Below are 20,736 nucleotides of genomic sequence, written 5' to 3'. Positions count from 1 at the left end.
TAGCAAATTTGGACTGCAACGAAGCTAGATTGGACTTAAAGATAGGACATTCATCACATTCAAGCACATCGCTAACGATAGGAGCGTCCTTAACTAGTTCTAGTTCATGCTTGACCTTAGCGAGCTCATGAGACACGTCAGCAAGCGAAGTCTTAGCAACATCTAAGTTCGCGACGTTCTCATCATGCTTGGCACGAAGAGCAACAAGATCATTCATGTGAGATATGCAGCCAGCGCACTCATCCTCACTAGATTTCTCCCTAGCACAAGCCAACTCAGCCCTAAGCTTTCTATGCTCTCTAGCTGCTTCCTTAAGCAGCCTTTTCTGGTTGTCGAGAGCGGCGTACAACTCCCTAACCTCTGTATCTAGCAGGTCGATCGTGGAGTTTACCTCTGAATCACTCTCGGATCCAAGAGAAGAGTCGGCGTGCGTCGGTGTAGCATGTCCACCTGAAGACGCACGAGCACCATCGGCTTCGCCCGCCATGGTGCAGAAGCTCTTGCGCCGACCGGCCGCCAAGCAAAGGCCGAAGAAGAGCGGTCGGTGTCAGAGCTCTTGTCGAGGTCACTGAGCTGCGCCAGGAAGGCCTTCTCCCGCTTCTTGGCCTTGTACTGGAAGCGCTTCTTGAGCGACTCCTTGTCGAAGCGTCCTCCCCGGTCACGACTGCGGTGCTTGTGGCGCCGACGCTCCTTGTTGGAGCCTCCCTCGTCGTGGTCACGGTGGCGGTAGTAGTCGAAGGAGTTGTTCTGGCCACCGCTGGACTTCTTGGGACAATCGGCGACAAAGTGGTTTAGATCGCCGCAGTTGTAGCACCCGGGGTTCTTTTTCCTCTGCCTGTTGTGGTAGACGCGCTGGAACTTGCTGATCAGGAGGCACAAGTCGTCGTCGCCCAGCGTCTCCAGCTGCTCATCTGAAACAGAAGGCAAAGAGGCAAGAGAAAAGCCAAGAGCAGGGTTAGCATTAGAGCTCGATCCACCTGGGCTAGTCACAAGAGCGACGCTCTTGGAAGGAGGGGCACCATTGAGCTTGGCTCGTGTCTGGTTATCCACCTCCGTGGCCTTGAGCTTGCTGAAAAGCTCATTCACGGTCAGAGTCTCATAGCCTGCAGACTCAATGATCGTGTTCACCTTGAGATCCCACACAGAATGGTCAAGTGCGTAGAGCAACTTGAGAGCCTTCTCGTGCTCTGTGTACTCAAGGTCACCAGCAGATCTGTTCGCATTGAGTTTGTTCACAATTGACTGAAAACGACTGAACATCAAGTCAATGCTCTCACCCGGCTCCTGTGTGAAGTTCTCGTACTCACGCCGGTGAGTCTCGAACAGTCTGGCCTTCACCTGAGGTGTACCCTCGTGGTAGTTCACAAGGCACGTCCAAATCTTGTGGGCTTCCTGAAAACCCTGGACGCGTGAAAACTCCGCACGAGAAACGCCAGCGAACAAGGCATTGACGGCCTTGGCGTTAGCCTCGTGCTGGGTCACCTGGAGAGGTGTGGTCCGAACAGCAAGCACCTCGTAAAGCTGTTCGTGGTAATCTCCCAGACATCGGCTCCCATGCTCTGCAGGAAAGCTCTCATGCAAACCTTCCAGTAGGCATAGTCCTCGCCGGAAAACACCGGGATCTTACCAAGACTCGCCATGGTCGCCGAGTGGTTTTTTAACCGGTTAAGGTACTGAAAACCTCAACCTGCTCTGATACCAATTGAAGGACCGAAGCCGGCGACCAGAGGGGGGGTGAATGGGAGCCGATCAAAATTTCTTCGAAATTCGAATTGTCGGCCTATGTCCCAAAATCTCCCAAGCCCTCAAGCGTTCTGACCAAAGTTTGGAGTAGCTATTGAAAAGCTAACCTAACATAAAAGGCCTCGAACGAGCGAGCGAAACTACGAAGCAAATCGGAAGCAAAACCGAAAACTGCAGAACTGATCTGCCTGGACCGGTCTGACTGGTGTGCTGAACCAGTCTGACCGGTCGTGTCTGTTCAAAATCAAGCAGACCAGTCTGACCGGTCTTGCCTACCGCTCTGATCGGTGGCACTCAGAAAACCCTAGAAATCTTTGATTCAAACGGTGAATCTCGGTCAAACGACCATGGAAATCGATGAAACTTGGGGGATTGCTTCGCTCCTACCCCGTGAACATATCCCCAAAAGATCTCGGCCTAAAGATCAACGAATCTTGAGAATTGTGGGGGAGATCAAAAGAGATTGGGGTTTTCTCAAATACTCAAGAACTTCAATTCTGATGAGCTCGTGATTCCAGAAGATTTGGCACGCAACTAGAAGCACGGGAATCACTCTAAAGAGCTCTACGAAACGTCGCAATCAAGTGCATCAAAATCGAAATGAAAATCCATCACAAAAAGCACAAGAGAGACAGAGTTGGATTGAATCAAAAGTCCAGAGGGCACAAGGAGGATGGGGCCTCCTTTCCCAATCACATCCAATACAAAGTCTCACAAATCCATGGACAAATCTACTCTAAAGAGAGGAACAGAGGGAGGAAGACACAGGGGCAGCGGCCTGGAGAACAGAGGTGTCCACGAGTAGATTACAAAAGCCGCACTTGACCTAACACAAGTGAAGGGGTATTTATACCCGCGGGACCGGTCAGACCGGTACGCTGGACCGGTCAGACCGGTGCCAGGGACCGGTCAGACCGGTTGGCCTGCAGCACCCCCTGTACACGATCTCATCCGATGGTCGAGGTTCTTTCTTCGGAACGAAGTCTTTTCCACGATGCCGCCGTCTTGATGAAGATCCAGTCCGCGGTTTTGGAGGGTCCGCGAAACCCGGGTAAGTGGCCGGTTTTGAGAAAATCGCCAAAACCTCACGCGCGGGAAGATTCCCGCCTCCACACCATGGTCCTAGATGCAGTTCCTGCCTCAGCCTTCTGACGGCCCTAGACGCCGCCCGACGCCCGTCACCTCCTCGCTCGCAGCGAGGCCCTAGACGCCGTCGACGCCCGTCGCCTCCGTCAGTCCCGATACTAACGCCCATGCCTCCACGACTTGGCATCTTCAACCGCCGTCCGCCTCCTTGGTTTTGTGGCGCAAACCAAGAAACCCGCCTTCCGTCGCCGCTTGCGCCCTCGATCCAGGAGTGGACGCCACAGCTGCCGCCCAGTCCAAGCTCCGGTCCCGGCTGCCCTTCACCGCCGTCCACCGCACGGTCCATCGGCCACAGCACCTCCACGGCAGCTCCCCGTCGACACTTGACGCCCGTGTACCTGCAATCCAAAGACCAAGCGCACGATCACACCGCACGGTTGACAATTCACTCATCAAAAGCAGGATAGAGTACTCAACATTCCTCACCCTCTTCAGCCAGCTCGTCATCATCCTCGCCATCTTTGGCCTCAGCAGAAACCTTCGACAGAACCTCCGGAGCCTCTTCATCGCTCTCATCATCAAGTATATTAATCATTCGAAGAGGACCGTTGGACCCCTTCTGAAGGCTCAGCAACACAGAGCCAACGTAAGAAACCAAACTGGTCAAGGTAAAGATGAACTCTTTCCCTACTATGCAGATGCAAAGGGACGCTACTTTCTGTCTCACAGAGTTCCTTCATGAAAACATCACTGCCCATATCCTCTCTAGCAATATGAAAAGAGTAATCACTCAGGTAAATACCTTTTTTCTTCTGCTCCACCGTCTTGCCTAAGACGGTCCTGGAGCTAGGTGGCCGTGGAGGTTTGTCAGTAGTTACCTTGCTACCTTGGTAACCCCTAACAAGCGCGAAGCTTTCGCACCTATAACCTTGATAGAGAGATCGTCACCAACTTCAGAAAAAAACTTTTTAGCCTTCTTCAAGGCCAGCTCATCAGTCACCTTAGAGGAAGAAGCCGATGCACCTGAACCTCTTCCTCTCTTCTCGCGTGGAGCTTCACGAGGACCATACACGACCCCCATCACAACTAAACTACGGTTCACTCTGATCTGGTTTGAGCAAACTTCAACAAAGGAGTCATGCTCCTTCGAAATGTAGGGACCAGCTAGCATCACAGCTTCCCGTTCAACCTCTTCCACGATAAAATCATCAGACGTACCAGCGAGTTTTTGCAGGCCAAACTTAGGATAAGGAAGTTTGTCCGTCAACCCATCAACTTCAATCTTTATGAAAGATCTCGGCAGCCAACCTTTGGACAAAGGCCAGACATTAGCATCCAAAAACTCCTCTATCAAATCACGACCACTTATAACCCCCGCGGCAGAAGCTAAAGCAGCACAACACTCCTTATAGCCGGGCGCTGTTCTCTTGAAATCACATGGTTGAATAGCTCAACCTCCGCAGCAAGGGGAAAAGGAAGTTTACTCAAAGGATTGGATGGCGGAAAAGCGATCTTGGCGTAGAACTAATATTGCACCTAGTCATCCTCCCACTTGTTCTTCTAACAGTAGAACAACTCAATCCATTCGATCTTTTGAGTCTTGTTTGCCCGCCTAGGGTGAAACGAGCAACAGCCGCTCTGTGCGAAATATACCTGATCATCATCATCATCAAAAGACACCTTCTGAGTCTGCAGATGCATCTCATAAAGCCTACAAAAGGCATCCGCATTCACGGCCCCCTCGAAGGTCTTAACAGCCCAGAATAACTTGGATAATTGCATGATAACATTAGGGGTCAGGTGATGGATCCTCAAACCAAAACGCTCAAGAATTTCTAGCAAAACAGGATTCAGTAGAAACAGCAGACCAGTAACAAAATAATCATGAAAGACTACGCTCTCGCCCTCCTTAGGATCGGAGTTTCCTCACCTTCGGAGGCGCGACATGTACCAGTCTTGAAATATCCCTTCCACGCGTAGCTAGAAAAGTAGCGATCGACCAAACCTTTAGGTCGGCGGAGGCTTATCCCTGCTTCCCATCAATTCTGACAGATCAGCGTCAACTTGCGAGATGTCCTCTTCACCTTTGGCTAGTTGCGGCCTGTCCTCAGCTGAAACCTTCGGCTTATCAGACTCAATGTCCGTAGCTGTCAACTTCACCAGAGCCATGCCTATCTCAAAACCAAAAAAACAGAACGAATAGCCTCAAAACACAAAAACCAAATAAGCGAAATGAGAAAAACTTACAGAAGCTAGCCAAGAACAGCCGAAGATCCAACACGATCGCACTGCTCGCTTTCAGGTTGCGAAGGAGGGGGCGAATCAGAAATTGCCGCGTGTCAAAACTAGACAAGTGGGCAAAGGTTCACAACAATCGTGAGCGTGAAAGCGACAACTCCCCTCGGCCTCCTTTTATAGGGGGTTTAAAAAACACTGTACACCGCAACAGTAAAATCGAGGAGAAGTTCAAACGTCGCCAAATCAAAGTGTGACACATGTCAGAAAAATCTTCGGCTCGAGCAAACCTCCGACTCGAGCAAACCTCCGACTTTCGGGGGAGACGTTTCCGGGGGAGATGGACAACCCATCATTTTCTTGGGGGTTCGGCCAGTCGAAGCCTGCCCTCGCCCATGAGGGGCTACTGTTGGGGATCCACCCCCCAGTGGAGGTGCCCCCCAAAGTTCTACCTATGGTTAGCGACAAAAACCCATGGTCCATACATGCCTGTTTCATTTTGCAGAATGAGGCGGAAAATGGACCTCTGAGTGTCGAAGGCTGAATGCTGAAGTCTCGATGCTGTGCCTAAAGAACCTTCGGTCGATTGGTCGAAGGTCCCTCGAAGACTACACCTTCGATCACCCACGCGAAGGTTCAAGACCAAGACTCAGAGCCATGCCCCGAAGCTTGCCGAAGATACATCTGCCAAGGGTCAAAATCGAAGATTACAAGGAAGACCACGTGGAATACGTGACTTTGAGTAGGAGTGTCCAAATCGAATACTCCAACCTGGGAAATGACCAAAAACCCCCTCTTGTACTCTTTGAACCTCTGAAGTTTGCAGAGGGGCCTTCTGGGAATGTTGTAATAAGGTGGATGGTATAAATAGACCCCCACCTCAACACTGTAAAACGGTTGAATTTTCCTAGAATATAATGCAATTACATTCGTGCTTTAATTCTCCGTAGTTTCCCACCTTTGGTTCTGTTCAGTTTATTCTAGTTTTCATCTATTTGTGATCGCAAGCTAGATTGGTCCCAACACCTGCGTAGCCAGCAGTTTAGTACCGGTTGGTACCAATCGGTACTAAATTAGCCATTTAGTACCGGGTGTGGTGATCGGTACTAAGTGCACGCGCACTTAGTACCAGAGGAGCAGTATCGGGCGGGAAACCAGTACTAACCGGGGGGTTCCCGCCCGGTACTAATGTATCTTTTTCTGGCTTTAAACGGTTATTTATAGATAGAACTGTTGTTGATTGTTGTCATCAACAATGATTATTTAGTAATAACCGTTGTTTTTATTCGAAGGAAAACTATGGGGGAGGTCCCCACAAATAAAAAACCTTTATAAAATAGAAAAAGCAAGAGAGTTTAGGGAGTTCTAGATGAAGCTAAGCATGGTCCGTCGCAATGGATCTCTCTCGGTGTAAGCTTGCCCGTGCTTGGTGTTCCCTCAGGTTTGAGTTCTTGGTCCCCTCAGTTCTTCTCTCGCGCAATGGAGATTCCTGAGGACCTTTCCTCCAAGCTGAACCTTTTTGGGGCCTCAGTTCATCATCCTGAATCTTCGTTTCTCTAAATCTTCGGTTAGTTTCGCCCTTGCGGCATGTTTGGGAGGATCTCCGGCTGGTTTTCACGTGCAATATCTCAGCGAGACATTTTATATTCTCTGTCTCTTGCAAGAAAGTGTGTTTTCTTGTTTACAAGCTTCGTCGCTTTATTGGATCCTCTTTTGATGTCTATTTCCATCTATGGAACAATGGTGTTCCTCATTGGGAAAGAGAAAAACATCTCTGGGATATTGAACAAGAAAAAGAATGGATCAAATATATGTCAAAGAGTCAGAAAAGGAAAGAAAGGCTGAGGAACTCAAGTTTTCAGAAGAAAGTGTACTTTGCTAAGAAACTTGTGCAAGATTCTCCTCAGCCTAAACACAAGCCATCTGTTTCGATTCGTTTTGGTGATTTTGATGTTCAGATTCAGTCTTATCTTTCCAATATTTCCAATCTTTCTTTCAAAAATAGCAAGGGTAAATCTTCAGACTGTTCTATCCTGGTTGCAAAAGTGTTCAAAAGATTGGATGAGGATTTGAATCAAGTTTTAAATTTTCATCGAGCCTTTGAACTTGTGCCCTATATTGATGATACTCTTGCTTCGAGACCCCAGCATCAATGTTATTCAAATGTAGAGGGATTTCCAGAGTCTGCTGGGGGTTTTTCATCGAAAGTAATAAATCCTGGAAGGGCAGATGTTTCAGATGCATGGCCTTTGGACATTAGGCCCGTTCCTGTTCTTCCACTATTTGCTGCTGGGCTTGTTTTAACTATGGACAATCTCAGAAGTGGTGCTTTACTAAGTCCAGGCCCACTCTTATTTGGGCGCCCAAAAAACCGATCAGCCCATTCTCGAGCCCGGAAGCTGAAGAGGCTACCTTCGTTCACACGGTCCAGGAGAACGAAGAGTCCAACCTCGAGACCAGTGCATCTGTGGATGCTTTTGCCTCTTCAACTTCATCCCCCTTGGCAGAATCATCAATCCCTTCCTCTCCAACAACAGTAACCCTCGGCAGGATTTCTCATCGTCGACATTGCCATCGTTGTCGCCGAGTACATCTTCGTCTCTACATCACCAGTCACAATCCTCCCAGCCATCCACAATGGCCCACTTCTCCTGCAATCCAATGTAGTATGTCCCTATGGGGATGCATGTCGAGCGTGGTTGGCTCCGGCCTGCGCGGTCGTGGGTGGCGCTGGGCGGCGAGCCGCCACGGCTTCACGAGCAGTATGCAATCATCACCCTCGAGCCATAGCCGATTCAAGAGCAAGTTCAAGACCTTCTTCGTGACGTCTCTGACTTCTTCGAAGAGCATTTCCCGGTGAGAGTTGTATCTGCCTTCCCTTCACCGCTTGGTCTGGGCCTTTTCCAGTTGGACAATCCCTTTCAGAGGGGGTGACTGCTTGATGCTTCCCCTATTCCATTTGGGCATGGTCATCTGATCGTGCAGCATCATGATGAGACGAGGAATTTTAGAGCTTGCCTGTACATTAGGCGGTGTTGGATCATGTTTTTGGCTTTTCCGTTGGATTATCAGAACCTTACTTTCATCAAAGCTGCGGTTGCCCCTTTCGGTAAACTCTTGAACTGGTTTGAAGGCCCCAACAAATCACTTGTGCCAGCACATTGTTTGGTTCTCACACCGGAAAGAGTGCCTCACAGTGTGGTCATTTCCCTAGAACCTTACTTTCATCAAAGCTGCGGTTGCCCCTTTCGGTAGACTCTTGAACTGGTTTGAAGGCCCCAACAAATCACTTGTGCCAGCACATTGTTTGGTTCTCACACCGGAAAGAGTGCCTCACAGTGTGGTCATTTCTCATGGTACTGTGTTGGGTAGAAATGGCCGATCTTGGTCTGTGCTGGTCTTCATTCTTGACGGCCAGTTCCCCGATGTATTCCCCGGGGATGAAGATCATGTCCCAGTTGGGGGCAATCCGCATCCTGAACAAGGCCAAGTTAATTAGGCTAACAATGTGGAACCGAATTGGCAACATGATCTTATCACTTGTGCCAGCACATTGTTTGATTCTCACAATGGAAAGAGTGCCTCACAGTGTGGTCATTTCTCATGGTACTGTGTTGGGTGGAAATGGCCGATCTTGGTCTGTGCTGGTCTTCATTCTTGACGGCCAGTTCCCCGATGCATTCCCCGGGGATGAAGATCATGTCCCAGTTGGGGGCAATCCGCATCCTGGACAAGGCCAAGTTAATCAGGCTAACAATGTGGAACCGAATTGGCAACATGATCTTGTTGGTGCTGCTCAGGGTGTTCAGGCCGATGTGGGTTTAAATCAGGCTCAGATGGAGGCGGTGCATGAGGAGCTATTTCCTCCTCAACTGATAGCAAACAAAGGGGGTGAATGTTAATGATAATGCTGCTTGGGAGTAGAACTTTGTGGCTGATCAAAATGAGCAAGATGGCTGGCCAATGTGGCCTAACGTGGAGCAAGATGAACAGGTGGCGAACAACATCCTCCCCCAACATCCTGATCAACCTCAGGATACAATCTCTTTTGATCAATCTGGTTCAACTGCTGAATATTTGCGTGCTATTGGTCCTGACATCATACTCAGAGTGGAAGATATTTGCAATATCATGCATTCAGCCTCGTCAACTGATTCTTCTGTTGACTCCGCTGCCAAAGTTCATAGTGATCCCTCATTTCTCTTATAGTTAATTGAAGCTAGAGCCTTCCAGCGTCTCACTCTTCCGGTGATTACCAAGGAAATTTTTGTTGATCCAAGGTTGCTTAATTAGTTTGAATACGTCAGTTGTGAGGAAGAGGCTAAGCTGGCTTTGGGTCCTTGTGTTCCTTGCCCGGCTACTGTTCTACTTCTATTTTTGGCTGAAGTTGTTGCAGATAGGAATTTCAAGGCCATGGAGCTAGTGAGCAACTTCGCTGCTGGGGGTGAGTCTGATCATATCATTAGTGATGAAACTATGTTTGAAGGAAATCCTACTCCTGATCCAGCAAAGTTGCTCCCTCAGAATAGTTCCAATCCAAAGAAATGATGTCGCTGCCTTCCACTGTTTCCGTCTCTAATCCCCTTGTCCCTCTTGAAGAATCGTCAGTGCGCCGCGGCATTAGGCTTAGCTAGAATAAGGAGGGCTATCAAATCTATCAACTAGAAGATCAGCCAAGGAAGAAGTAGTGCATTTGGGCCGAAGTGCCCATCACAAGGAAGGATGTTGTGGAACTTCTGAACCATCCTCCTGTTGACGGCCATTATTTCACATTCTGACCGTCAACTTCTCGGAAATAAATCGAGCTTTACACTATGTTCCATTTATATTTTATTTAATTTTAATAAGTTCCACAAGTTTTGGATGAGTTGTGATTTTAGGTGAACATGTACCAAAATTGGGCAAAAACCCAGGCCGACCGGCCTCTCCTAGGCCGGCCGGCCTGGCACCGCCACACACCAAGCCCGACGGTCAGAGAGATAACTTAGTCTAAACTAAAGGACACAACTTCCGCGCTCGAGCTGAACACTTAGACTCAAGAAGATAAAAGAAAGCGGAAAGTAAAGTTGACTCAAAAAGTAGAGAAGATAACTTATATTAATAACTTCGAAAGAAAGATACAAGAGCTTTACCAGACTTCCGAGGACTCTAGAATCCCGAGCAAGCTCGACTCGACTCTAACTCCCAAAGTACTAATCCTACTCTAGAAAGTGAAGAGAGAATGTGCTCCAAGGTGTGTGTTACAAGTAAGGGATGAGTGCTCTATTTATAGCCTTCCAGGGTCGGTTCTAAGCAGGTGAAGCATGTGGCGTCCGTTGAAGATCGTTGTGACAGTTGAGCTTAACTTCCACGAGAAGCCGGGATGCTAGATGCTGCATGGTGGGGCCGGCCGGCCTCCCCTAGGCCGGCCGGTCTAGGGATGTTGCCATTTGGTCACCGTCTTTGCGTGGACGTCCATGATCTTCCCCTAGAGTCGGTGTAGCTTGCGTAGCTCGAACACAGACAAGGCCAGGCCGGCCAGCCTAAGGGAGGCCGGCCGGCCTCTCTCTGGCTTGTGCTGGCCCTCCGTTCCACCAACGTTGTGACTCGACGCTTGTGATTACTCCAGGGTGTGGGATTGCGGTCAGAACATGAAATAATGGCCGTCAACACCCCCCCAAGCTTAAACTTTTGCTCGTCCTCGAGCAAAGCTCAAACTGAGGCTCGGTGGATCAGGAGTTGCGTCAATGTTCACACCCTGTAGGTACCTTGTGCACATCATATTACTCGTCCCGTATGTACTATGAGTAAGTTGGCTCACACCTAAGGTTCTGGAGGATGAGACATATTTGTTTTCATCCCTTGGTCTTGAGCAGTTGAAGGACTGAACAACCTTCACCGAAATATTTTCTGCTGCTCATTCAGGTTCCTAGCTCAGAGTTTTGCAAGATTATTCAAAAGAAGATCAGGTTTCCCAATGGTACTCTCGAGTCACTCAAGGTGTATGATCCTCATATGGGGTCGGAGTTTCGACCATTTTTTCCCTACTTCTAAAGCTGATATGTGGAGTTTATAGGTAGGGAGAGTGTCGTATACCTTGGTTACCCATATTGCCAAGGCAAACGGTGATCCATGAAGGATTGGAACTTAACCAAATTCCGATCTTGTGGAATGTCAAGGGATGAAGGGAGATGGATTCATGCTTGGAAAGGGAATTTCGTCATTTATTTGAACTCCTTGTTTGCAACTCTTTGGGAGAGTGGGATTTTCTTCTCTCATTTTCAAATCTTTCTTTTTAGAGAATGATCCCCTCTCTCTTTTGTTGATGTGATTCTAATAACTTTGAAGTTTTCATGATGAGAAGACCTTGTATGGGATGATTGGGTGTACGGTGGAGGCTTTTGGGTGTATGATTGCGGGGGAAAGGATGTCCGGCGGTGGATGTCAATCTCGGAATGGGTGGTTGACAGACCAGACATTTGAGGCTAGCAAACGATGGGTATATGCAGGGAATCGATCGGCAGATGGCAAGTTCCATTTCCTTGACGGGCACACCATTCGGCAAAGCTCATGATAACACAAGATAGCTCATTTCGGTTTAAATAACATGAAAGGCTATGGATGGGTCATTATAACTATATGGGAAACCTTAACCATATATATATAGTAGCTCTATTGAATAGGTATGAAATAAACTATTCCATACCCAAGCCACTTGCGCGCCTGATCTGCCGGTTTTCCCCGTCTGGTCTTCCGCATCCGGTCCGGGGCTTCGCTCCCCCAACCCCCCGGCCCACCACCTCCCCACCTCTACCGTCACCGAACCCGAGCCCAGACCCCGATGCCGCACCACCAAAACTGCCCAGCTCGAATCCCTGCCGTCGCCATTCCTTCTTCCCCAGACTCGCCCCCAATCCCGGCATCCAGCTCCGATTCGTGCCCCCAATCCTAGCACCAATTCGCCGCTCCCACCTTCAGACGCGACCCCAATACCGGCGCCCAGTTCGGATCCTGGCGGCGCCGCATCAACCTGTCGTCGGCGCTCCTTCACCCACGAGACGCGTCCCCAACTCCGGCGCCGTACCACCCCCATCCTGGCGCGTCTCGGCCTCCCGTCGGTTTGTCTTCTGGTGCGTCAATTTGTCTCCTATTCACCGCTTTACTCGATTCCTCATGTGCGTTGATTCAGGTTCTCTCCACTTTTCTGGATCGGCGGTGACGGCCCCCAAGATCCGCCGAAGCCGTCCACCTCAGGGCCGCCCGATCGCCGGAGAAAAAGGCGGCTGCGTCCACCTCGCCCTCGGTGCCGCCCGATCGCCGGAGAACAAGGCGGCTGCCGAGGCCAAAGACGCGGCACCGGCGCGCGCTCGCTGCGCCTGCTCCATCTCCCTCGCCAGTAGGGCAGAGGATCTCCAGCTGGCAGGCCACAGGGTCAGTGCGCGCGCCCATGCGGGTCGGCAAACTGGCCTCCGCCATGCCTTCCTCGAGCAGATCCACCTCCTAACGCGGGGCCTCGGGCGCCAAGCAGCTCATGCGGCGACTGCGCCTGCAAGAAGACGCAGACGAAAGTGGCGGCAGGGAGGAGGACGAGCGCCTGCCGCTTCTGCTTATTATGCAAATCGATGAGGTAGGGGGCATATGATTTTTCGTCTCCCATTCGTTCAGTTGAAATCAATTGTTTTTCTCAATTCCCGTGGTGGATCTGGACGATTCATGCAAGCATCGAGCATTAGCTTAGTCTGATGCGCTTTTCTTGGCAGTGTATCATCAGCGTCAGTCCATCGCTCCCACTGGCACCGGCGACGGCCCACTCAGCCAGGTTCAGCGTCGAGTGTCTGAAACGGCAAGGTCAACTTGCGGGGTTGCGGCGCCTGGCTCCATCATCATCACCTGAAGCTGTCGATTTCTTCTAAGGTTTCCTCCCTGCTGCTCGAAGCCCTTCCATTCCCTCCTCTATCCTATTCCATGTTGCTCGATTTCTCATGGCTACTTGACTACTAGTGTAGTGTTAGGGATTTGCTCTTTTGGAATAGGTCCAGCTGCCGGCGCACGTCACTAACCTAGGAGCTAGACGCAACTAGCACCCCCAACCTCTGCAGGCTCTGATCTGAATACAGTTGTAGAACATCCTCTTTTGAGCTGCTGAGTGCCAGGACCATCCATTCAACCCAAGATAATATTGACAGTGTTTTGAATTTTGAATTAGCTAAATACATCGACTATGCTATCCAATAATAGTTTCTGCAATTGGATTTAGACTTTTTGTTTCTAATGGATTACCTTTGAAACTAAACTTTTTTACTTACAGATTTTCTAGCTGTTCATTTCGATCATTCATCGATGAAGAGGTGGTTCTGCCGATGTTGTGTTTTTGAGCTCCCCATTTAAAAGATTGTGTGTTTAATCTTGCATGCACTGGATTTTATCCTCTTATAAGCAGATCTGTTGGCCCCTCCTAGTTTAATCTGGATCTCCTGTTTTAGCTATGCTTTTTCCCCAACAGTACCGTTGATGCAAAAAGAATCTTTATTTTTGTCAGGTTAAGATTCATTATGCCATCTACTATGCTTCCATCGGATCATCCCTGTAATTAACTAGCACATAAATAAGGAAAATTTTAGCAGTTCAATGCCTCTATCATTGATGTATCTCTGGTTTACTACCAATACCCAATAATGTTCCAAATTAATCTACTTATACAGTACCACGAATGCTTCGTTATAGAAAATGTGATTTCTCAAACTGATTAAATGCCAATTCTTTTAGTCGGCTTCTTTTATAGATCAATTATTCTTTGCTGATCATTTTCTGTGAGCCGACGATTCCGTGGAAGTGAATGCTGGCTGAAAAACTAGGCATGTACATGCATCTGATTTTTTTTTTTTGAAAATTTGATCAATTTGCAATATACTAAGCACAATTACATTTGCATCTACCCATGTCTATTTATTTTAGGCAGAATAGATTATGAGCCTGTTGTGCTTTTGTTTGTTTTAATGCTATGTATATGTATTATGCTAGTACATTCCACAGTTTTTTTAGAATAGTATATTCCACAGTTAAGAAAATATCAGATGACTATGAGAACTCACAACAGCAATTTAATCATGTTGAGCTAGATTGGGTATTCAAGTTGGCATATTTGCCAACCATTTTACTTTCACCATTAAATTAAGCAATCTCTGGTTCGTGGAAGTACATTTGGATTTGTGTAGTTTGACTTAAACAATTTACATCTTCAGTTCAGCTGGTGAACACTATTGTTCATGGATCTTATTCACGGTATTGTTACAGATTTAAGGTTCCTGACTTTTACTTTGCTTAGGACACATTGCAGGTGTGAGAGCATCGAGTAATCTCTGCACCAGGATCACATTAGAGCAGATTGGTCATAACAAGCAAGTTTGACATTTGTTTGCATTATGGAAGACATCCAAACTCGCTGTTATGTCAGATGCTGGTGAAAGCTGAAATATCTCTGAGGGAAATGTAGAAAAATCTTGCTAGCGTCATCGTTTATATCTTTCCGAGACATACATTTGTGTGCCTGTAATATGATTTCCAAGGCATCCCGGTGCATATGATATATAAATTCTTTCATGTATACTTTGTTCAAAATTTCTAGCTACTAATCCTTATTTTATTTTATTCATATATTTAGCTCATTTAGTTAGTTGATTAGTGCGTAGTTTTGACGCCCTCAAGCGATAAATAGCACTTATAAGGGAAAGAATAATTATGCATGTTTACCGTCTCTTTCTACCACTGTGCAACGCACCGTACCTTGGGTCCTAGGCCGTCAGAGCCCTGACCTACGTTTTTTAATAGTGAAAAAATCGCGTAAAACTAATACAATGACGCGCCCAAAAAACTGCAGCAGAACGTGTGGACGCAGCAGCGCCCAAAAAACCGCAGCAGAACGTGCGGACGCAGCAGAAAAAAAACTAGAGCGGGACGCTCGGTCACGCGGCACCAAGGAACCGCACTAGCCGCTGGCGCAGAGGAAAACGTACGCGAGCCAGGCGGCCGCGAGCCGCGCGCTCGGGTGGGCGCCAGAGGTTTGGCTCGGGTGCGGAATAAGTATTCCATACGTACTGGCGGTGTCCTATATATATATATTAATTTTCGAAAGATTCCGAGAGGTTCTCTACTAGAGCAAGCAGTTTTAAATCTGGATTGGGCTATCTCGAATCTCGCAACAGCTTAGACTTCGGAAATTAAACTCATGCCTCCACTCAACCATTTTATTAGTGGAACAAAAATGCGCCAACTAGCTCATGTACTAGGAGAGTAAAAAGCTGTAAACGAGGCACATACGAGGCATGAACAGAGCAACTGTTCATCATTTCCAAAGCAAGAGCTTACACGGATTTCCACTCATATATTTATTCTAACATGAGAGAGATTTTTTTTATATATGAGAATTTATTTATTATGGCATGGTTACTGAAAATGGTCGGGATGTGGTGACTTACTTGGCGGTACGAACCCCCCAAGCTTCGAAGAAGCTCAGTCCTCCTCATCGGAGTCCTGATTCTCCTCTCATCATCATTACCTCCTTGCTGGTGCTAATGGGGCTGATAGTACGGCTGAGACGGTTGATGGTCCAGCCCCAGGTGGATGAAGATGTTGGAGACGTCGTACTGCATCGCCAAAGTCAACCCCCAGTTCTGTTGGGTCACCTGGTGTTGTGTGCTATGGTGTCTTGCATCTGCTGCTGCTGTGTGCCAAGGGTGGTGATTTGGCTCGAGATGTCGGAGATGCTACGCATGATCGGGTCCTCATAGTTGAAGCGTGCCGATGCCGAAGGACCCACCTGTGGACCATAAGATGAATGCATACCTGGGGGGTAGTAGGGTCCCTGATCACCGGCATACCCACTACTGCCGGCCTGGAACGAGCTCGGGTTGCCATAGGCGTAGTATTCATATGCCTCCTCGAAGCTCATGTTCTGAGTAGATGGTCCGGGCTGCATAGTAGTGGGGGCCGGGGGGTGCTTGATGTGATGGTCCTGCTCCAGCTTGTTGGTTCAGCCGGGTTCTGCTTCGCGTCTGTGGACCTGCAACACTCCGCTGCGCAGGGTCCTTCTTCTCCATCTACAAGATTAGGCTTTTCACCGAGTAGAGAGATAATCTCGGGCATGGAAGCTCGATCTCCCTATCGTACCGGGGGTAACACATAAAGATCGAGTTTCCGGGCCCTTCGCGCATCATGTGCCCTTGCACAAAGTGCTCGAGGCCGACCTCGTACCTGAATGCCTCGGTTTCTGGCATGAAAGTGACCTCGGCATTGTCCATCACACCGATGTACCTCGCAATGCGAGTGATCAGGGAGGTCATTGTTGACGGTCACTAACGACCAATTTAGACCATCAACTCCTGCACAAAAAGGAACCAAAATGTGGAATAAATGCTAGAATAGATTTATTTACTAACGAATTTTATAGATGATGTTCTAGAATGTGTGCAGGTGATTTCTAGCTGATTTTGCAGTACAATGGTGTGGTTTGATCCAAGACATGACGTTCCAGTGAATCAAGATGCGACATGTGTCAGAATATGGAGTAGAGGGACCACCAGAGCAAGAAACCGACATTATAAAAGTTAAAACCCGTGCCAATGACAAGTGGGCCAGGCAAGGAACCGATGGACCAAAAGGGAAGGTCAGTGGGCCCATTGGGAGGCCGGCCGACTAGCTAGTCGGCCGCCCTGCCCGTGGGCCCCATCAACTTAAACTGGACACGTGGAGAAAGCTGATTGGATGCTTAAGTCGGTTCGCCAAGGATCGGCTGCAGAATGGACTCCCCTTGGCCGTGGCTCCCTCCTATAAATACAAAGGGGGGGGGAGAGAAACAACACACACACATCACACCCTCTCAACTCACCTTTCTCCCTTGGAGCTTGAGGCCTTCATCCTAGATACTTAGGTAGACTAGGAGGTGTAGAAGAAGAGGAGAGTGAGGAGGAGTCGGGGGAAGTGCCGGGTCTGTCGGCACTCTTCTCCGCTTGTACCTCGATGGATGCTTATTCGGTTGCAAGTGTTCGAGACTTTCTTTGTTTATTTATTTGGAATTAGAGTTTAGATCGCAAGTTATCATCTCTACCTTATATTAGTTGATGTGTATGCTAGCGAGTAGCATTTGATCTTAGCTTAAAACCCCGGATAGAAAAGGGTAGTCTTGGCCAGGGCTAAGGTTAGTAGGGAAAGGCATAGACGTAGTGTCTAGGCTGGACTATACCACTCAGTTGTCTGATAGTCCCACGGTTTGTAGAGGTAGCCGACAGGTGGTGACAGTCTTGTTCAAGCCCTAGTAATCCTCTGTGTTCGGATATTGGATAGAGCATCATATTGGAGCTATCGGCTTGTATAAGCCAGTCGATACCTTTAGCTCGAAGTATAACGGCGATGTGATATCTTCTTCTAAGCATAGATTCTAGATATAGAAAGTCCTCTCTTCTATCTTTCCCACACTAGCGTGTGTGTCCTTGGATGAGCCTGAACCCGTAGATAGCGTACTCACGTTCCTCAGTTGATATGATACATTGGAATACTCTTGAGTGAAAGCTACAGCGGTATCCGTGCGCTTGTGGATTTTATTCGTGGCGTTGCAAAATACCAACAGTCATATCGATGGGGCTTTTGCCGGAGATCATCTTCTGCCAGTGAGCGAGCATGGTTCTGACTGGAGAGCAACGGATCTGCTTTGCCATGGCGTAGAAGTACTGCAACTCGGGCAAGCTACAGAGGCGAAGGTCTGCATGAGGGTGCACGACCATGGCGAGCCACTTGGCTAGGAACCTCAGGGTAGTATTATGGATGGAGACTAAGCTATTCTTGCTACTCACAGGTTCATTTGATAATGCACTCCACCATGAGTTTCGGTCATAACGATGTTTCTTAGCAAGCTCGTTGGGGTCAAGGACGCATCTTTTATAAAAACCCAACACGATGCTAAAGTCTTTTAGTTTCATTACGAATTGTTCATTGAAGAGATGGAAATAAACTTTAGTTTTAGCACCAGTTTCTTCAACGGCAAGAGAAATAAGAAACTCCATGGTTAAGAGTTGCGAACCTGGCTCAATAATATCGGCAAATTCTCCCATCCGATGGCGGTGAGGGAGTTGTTCATGTCCTGCTTGAGTCCTGTCTTCATGAGGAAGCGGGATTCACACCTCTGTGTAAAATCAGGCCCAGACTTGTCATTACCCGAGCATTTATTGCTCCAGCATTTTTATGCTGATCTTGACAAGGAGTCTGCACACCATCTCGATCTTACCTCCGGAGGATCTTTCGCTCATCTTACCCCAATCGAGAGTAGGGAAGTCCTCGACAAAATCCTGGACAGAACCTCTTTCATTTGTATCCATGAGACAGTCCCCACAAAGCCCGAGATGCGTCAAGCGGAGCCTTCAGAAATCGAATCGGAACACTCTGAAAGCCAATCAGTAGTTTCGATCTATGAGACTGCCCCTGAACATAAATCCGAAATGTCGGAGGAGGAAGGCCCTCTACCTCCGGAGTTTCTCCGAGGTATCGAGCCGGATGTCTTTGAAGATTTCGGCAACACCTCAAGATACTTCTGCCAGAAGCGACCACCAAGTCCTGTCACTCCTATGGATCCCTTAGAGGAGAATTTTCTCTGAGAGACGATTCAAGAGTTGACAACATTGATCAGCAACGAATGGCTGCAGGAAGAGAATCATCCTTATCTCCAATCTATCTAAACTCTCCCTCCTGATCATTCTGTTGTCGTCTCCAAGATCAAAATGTGGACGCTCTTTATAGTCCCGCTGTTGGAGCTAATCTCATGTCAGATGAGTTTGCCTTAGCCTTTCTAGGCAATTACAAACTCACTCCGATAGACAGACAGCTCAAGAGACCTTCAGGTTCTCTTACGAGCAGCTACGGGATAATCACCGATGTGCCATTTTGGCACAATGATGTTAAAATCCGTCTGAACTTCCATTTCTCCGAAGATCTCAACTTTGACTTCTTGATAGGACATCCCCTTAAGGCACTCTTTAAGGATGTTTCTAAAGCTCCGTGGCACAAGTTTTCTTGCTGAAATTGTAAATCCAGTGAATGCATACGGTAGATTTTCATGCATCTCATAGTTCAGTACTTGATTCAGAAATTAAATTAGTGATGCATTGTTGCAACCGAACTTGTAATATCCAGTTAATTTTACCAAATCTCGTGTATTGGATTAATTTCCCCTCATTTGTTTCTTGTGAACAAGTGATTTATATAAACTTAAAAGTACTGCTTGCTTAGCTCACTTGATGATAAATAAAATGAGTTCTAATTAAACTGGCCTAGCTATCTTTTCTCTGTTCATGTTAATTTAAATCACAAACTGAACCCTCTTTTAATCACATATGTATTCTGAAAGTTTCAGTTGGAAATTTTGTTGCCTGGAAATTGCAATAATTACTTTCTTTTAAAGTTAGTGATACTATGATAAAGCTAGTGCAATATTGCAGATAAAGACTGTTATTGTGATTTTGCTTGTGATTCCATTGCCATCAGCTAATGAGATGTGGTTCATCTCAGATTGATTAATATCACTTGCTGAAAAAAGTCCCAGTTTGGTTATCCAACTATTTTTGGGAAGAGCTAATAGTTCTTGTTTATTAATATCATCTAAGAAACTTTGCTGCTGCTGGTTCATATTCTAGATGAAACCTACTGTGCGCTGCTAGTCTTACTACTGTCTGATTTTCTTTCTCTTTCATGTTGTAGGACATCTTCTACTGTTATGTGATCCTTGATTTCAGTCTCTTAATGCTGATGACTCCAGAATGTCAGTATTGCTCTTCCATCCCAATCTTACATTCTGATGGTTTTTGTGTCTTTTCCATGTCTAATTTACCTTGCATATATTTTCTCAGTGAATGATCAACAAAGGTGGCATCTGAGGCACTAGATATAGGAAGATCTACCTTTTATCCAGATTCTAGTTTATCAAACACCTTTGGGTTCAAGATACAGGACAAGCAAGGTAGGATGCACAGATTTAACCACTTTACCATCCTAGTGGTCGTGATTGCATTATCTCTAAAGTCTAGGTGAATGTGGTTAAAACAAGATCTGCATAAAATATTCATGCTTGATATAGTCCCTTTTCTAATTAGTGATTTTGTAGCAATGTTTTTCAGGTCTTGGATTTATTGGAAGATTCCAGCTGAATACTTCTTAATCTTTTTTTGGGAGGATCAAGAGAGACGAACAAGAAGCAAGCTGAGCTCAATGCAAAACTTGATGCTAGATTAAAACTTGATCTGTTGTTTGATGTGTGATGTGATGTGATGCCGGAAAACTTGAGGTGTATGATGTAACAGCATTCTAATTTTGAAACTGATTATGTGGGCTATTTTTTTATATGGCTCGTGTATAAATCTGAATCTTGTTTCTTGGTAATTAATGTTGAGTTGAAATTAGGCCCAACTTAGTGGTCCACGCAGAATTGGGCCCATTCACAAATGGGCTGTGGTGCTGATGTCACCAGCCACATCATTTGCCACGTCGATCGCCATGTCACCTGCCATGTTAGCACCACTTCCCATGTCATTGTCCACGTCAATTTACACGTCATCATTGTCATCCATGTCATCACTGTGTCAATAGCCACGTCATCATCCATGTCATCAATGTGTGACATGGCAATTCAATTCATGACGAAAATTATGCTGT

General features: G+C 47.3%; 2 long non-coding RNA genes across 3 annotated transcripts; both read left to right on the top strand.

Annotated features, from left to right (window-relative positions):
• The first annotated feature begins 11,828 nt into the window (after nucleotides 1–11,828).
• On the top strand, nucleotides 11,829–14,649 carry LOC120706848. 2 transcript variants are annotated; one of them, XR_005688465.1, is made up of 4 exons: nucleotides 11,829–12,161; nucleotides 12,233–12,670; nucleotides 12,804–12,957; nucleotides 14,369–14,649. It is a non-coding gene; the product is annotated as an uncharacterized LOC120706848 (long non-coding RNA). The 2 variants fall into 2 exon arrangements; XR_005688464.1 differs by having other exon boundaries at nucleotides 11,843–12,173.
• A 5,291-nt stretch (nucleotides 14,650–19,940) lies between these two features.
• On the top strand, nucleotides 19,941–20,418 carry LOC120710581. Its single transcript, XR_005689940.1, has 2 exons — nucleotides 19,941–20,044; nucleotides 20,202–20,418. It is a non-coding gene; the product is annotated as an uncharacterized LOC120710581 (long non-coding RNA).
• The last annotated feature ends 318 nt before the right edge of the window (nucleotides 20,419–20,736 follow it).

Source organism: Panicum virgatum, chromosome 5K (genome assembly GCF_016808335.1).
Source record: "Panicum virgatum strain AP13 chromosome 5K, P.virgatum_v5, whole genome shotgun sequence".
NCBI lineage: Eukaryota > Viridiplantae > Streptophyta > Magnoliopsida > Poales > Poaceae > Panicum > Panicum virgatum.
This window is presented reverse-complemented; position numbering and strand designations above follow the sequence as displayed.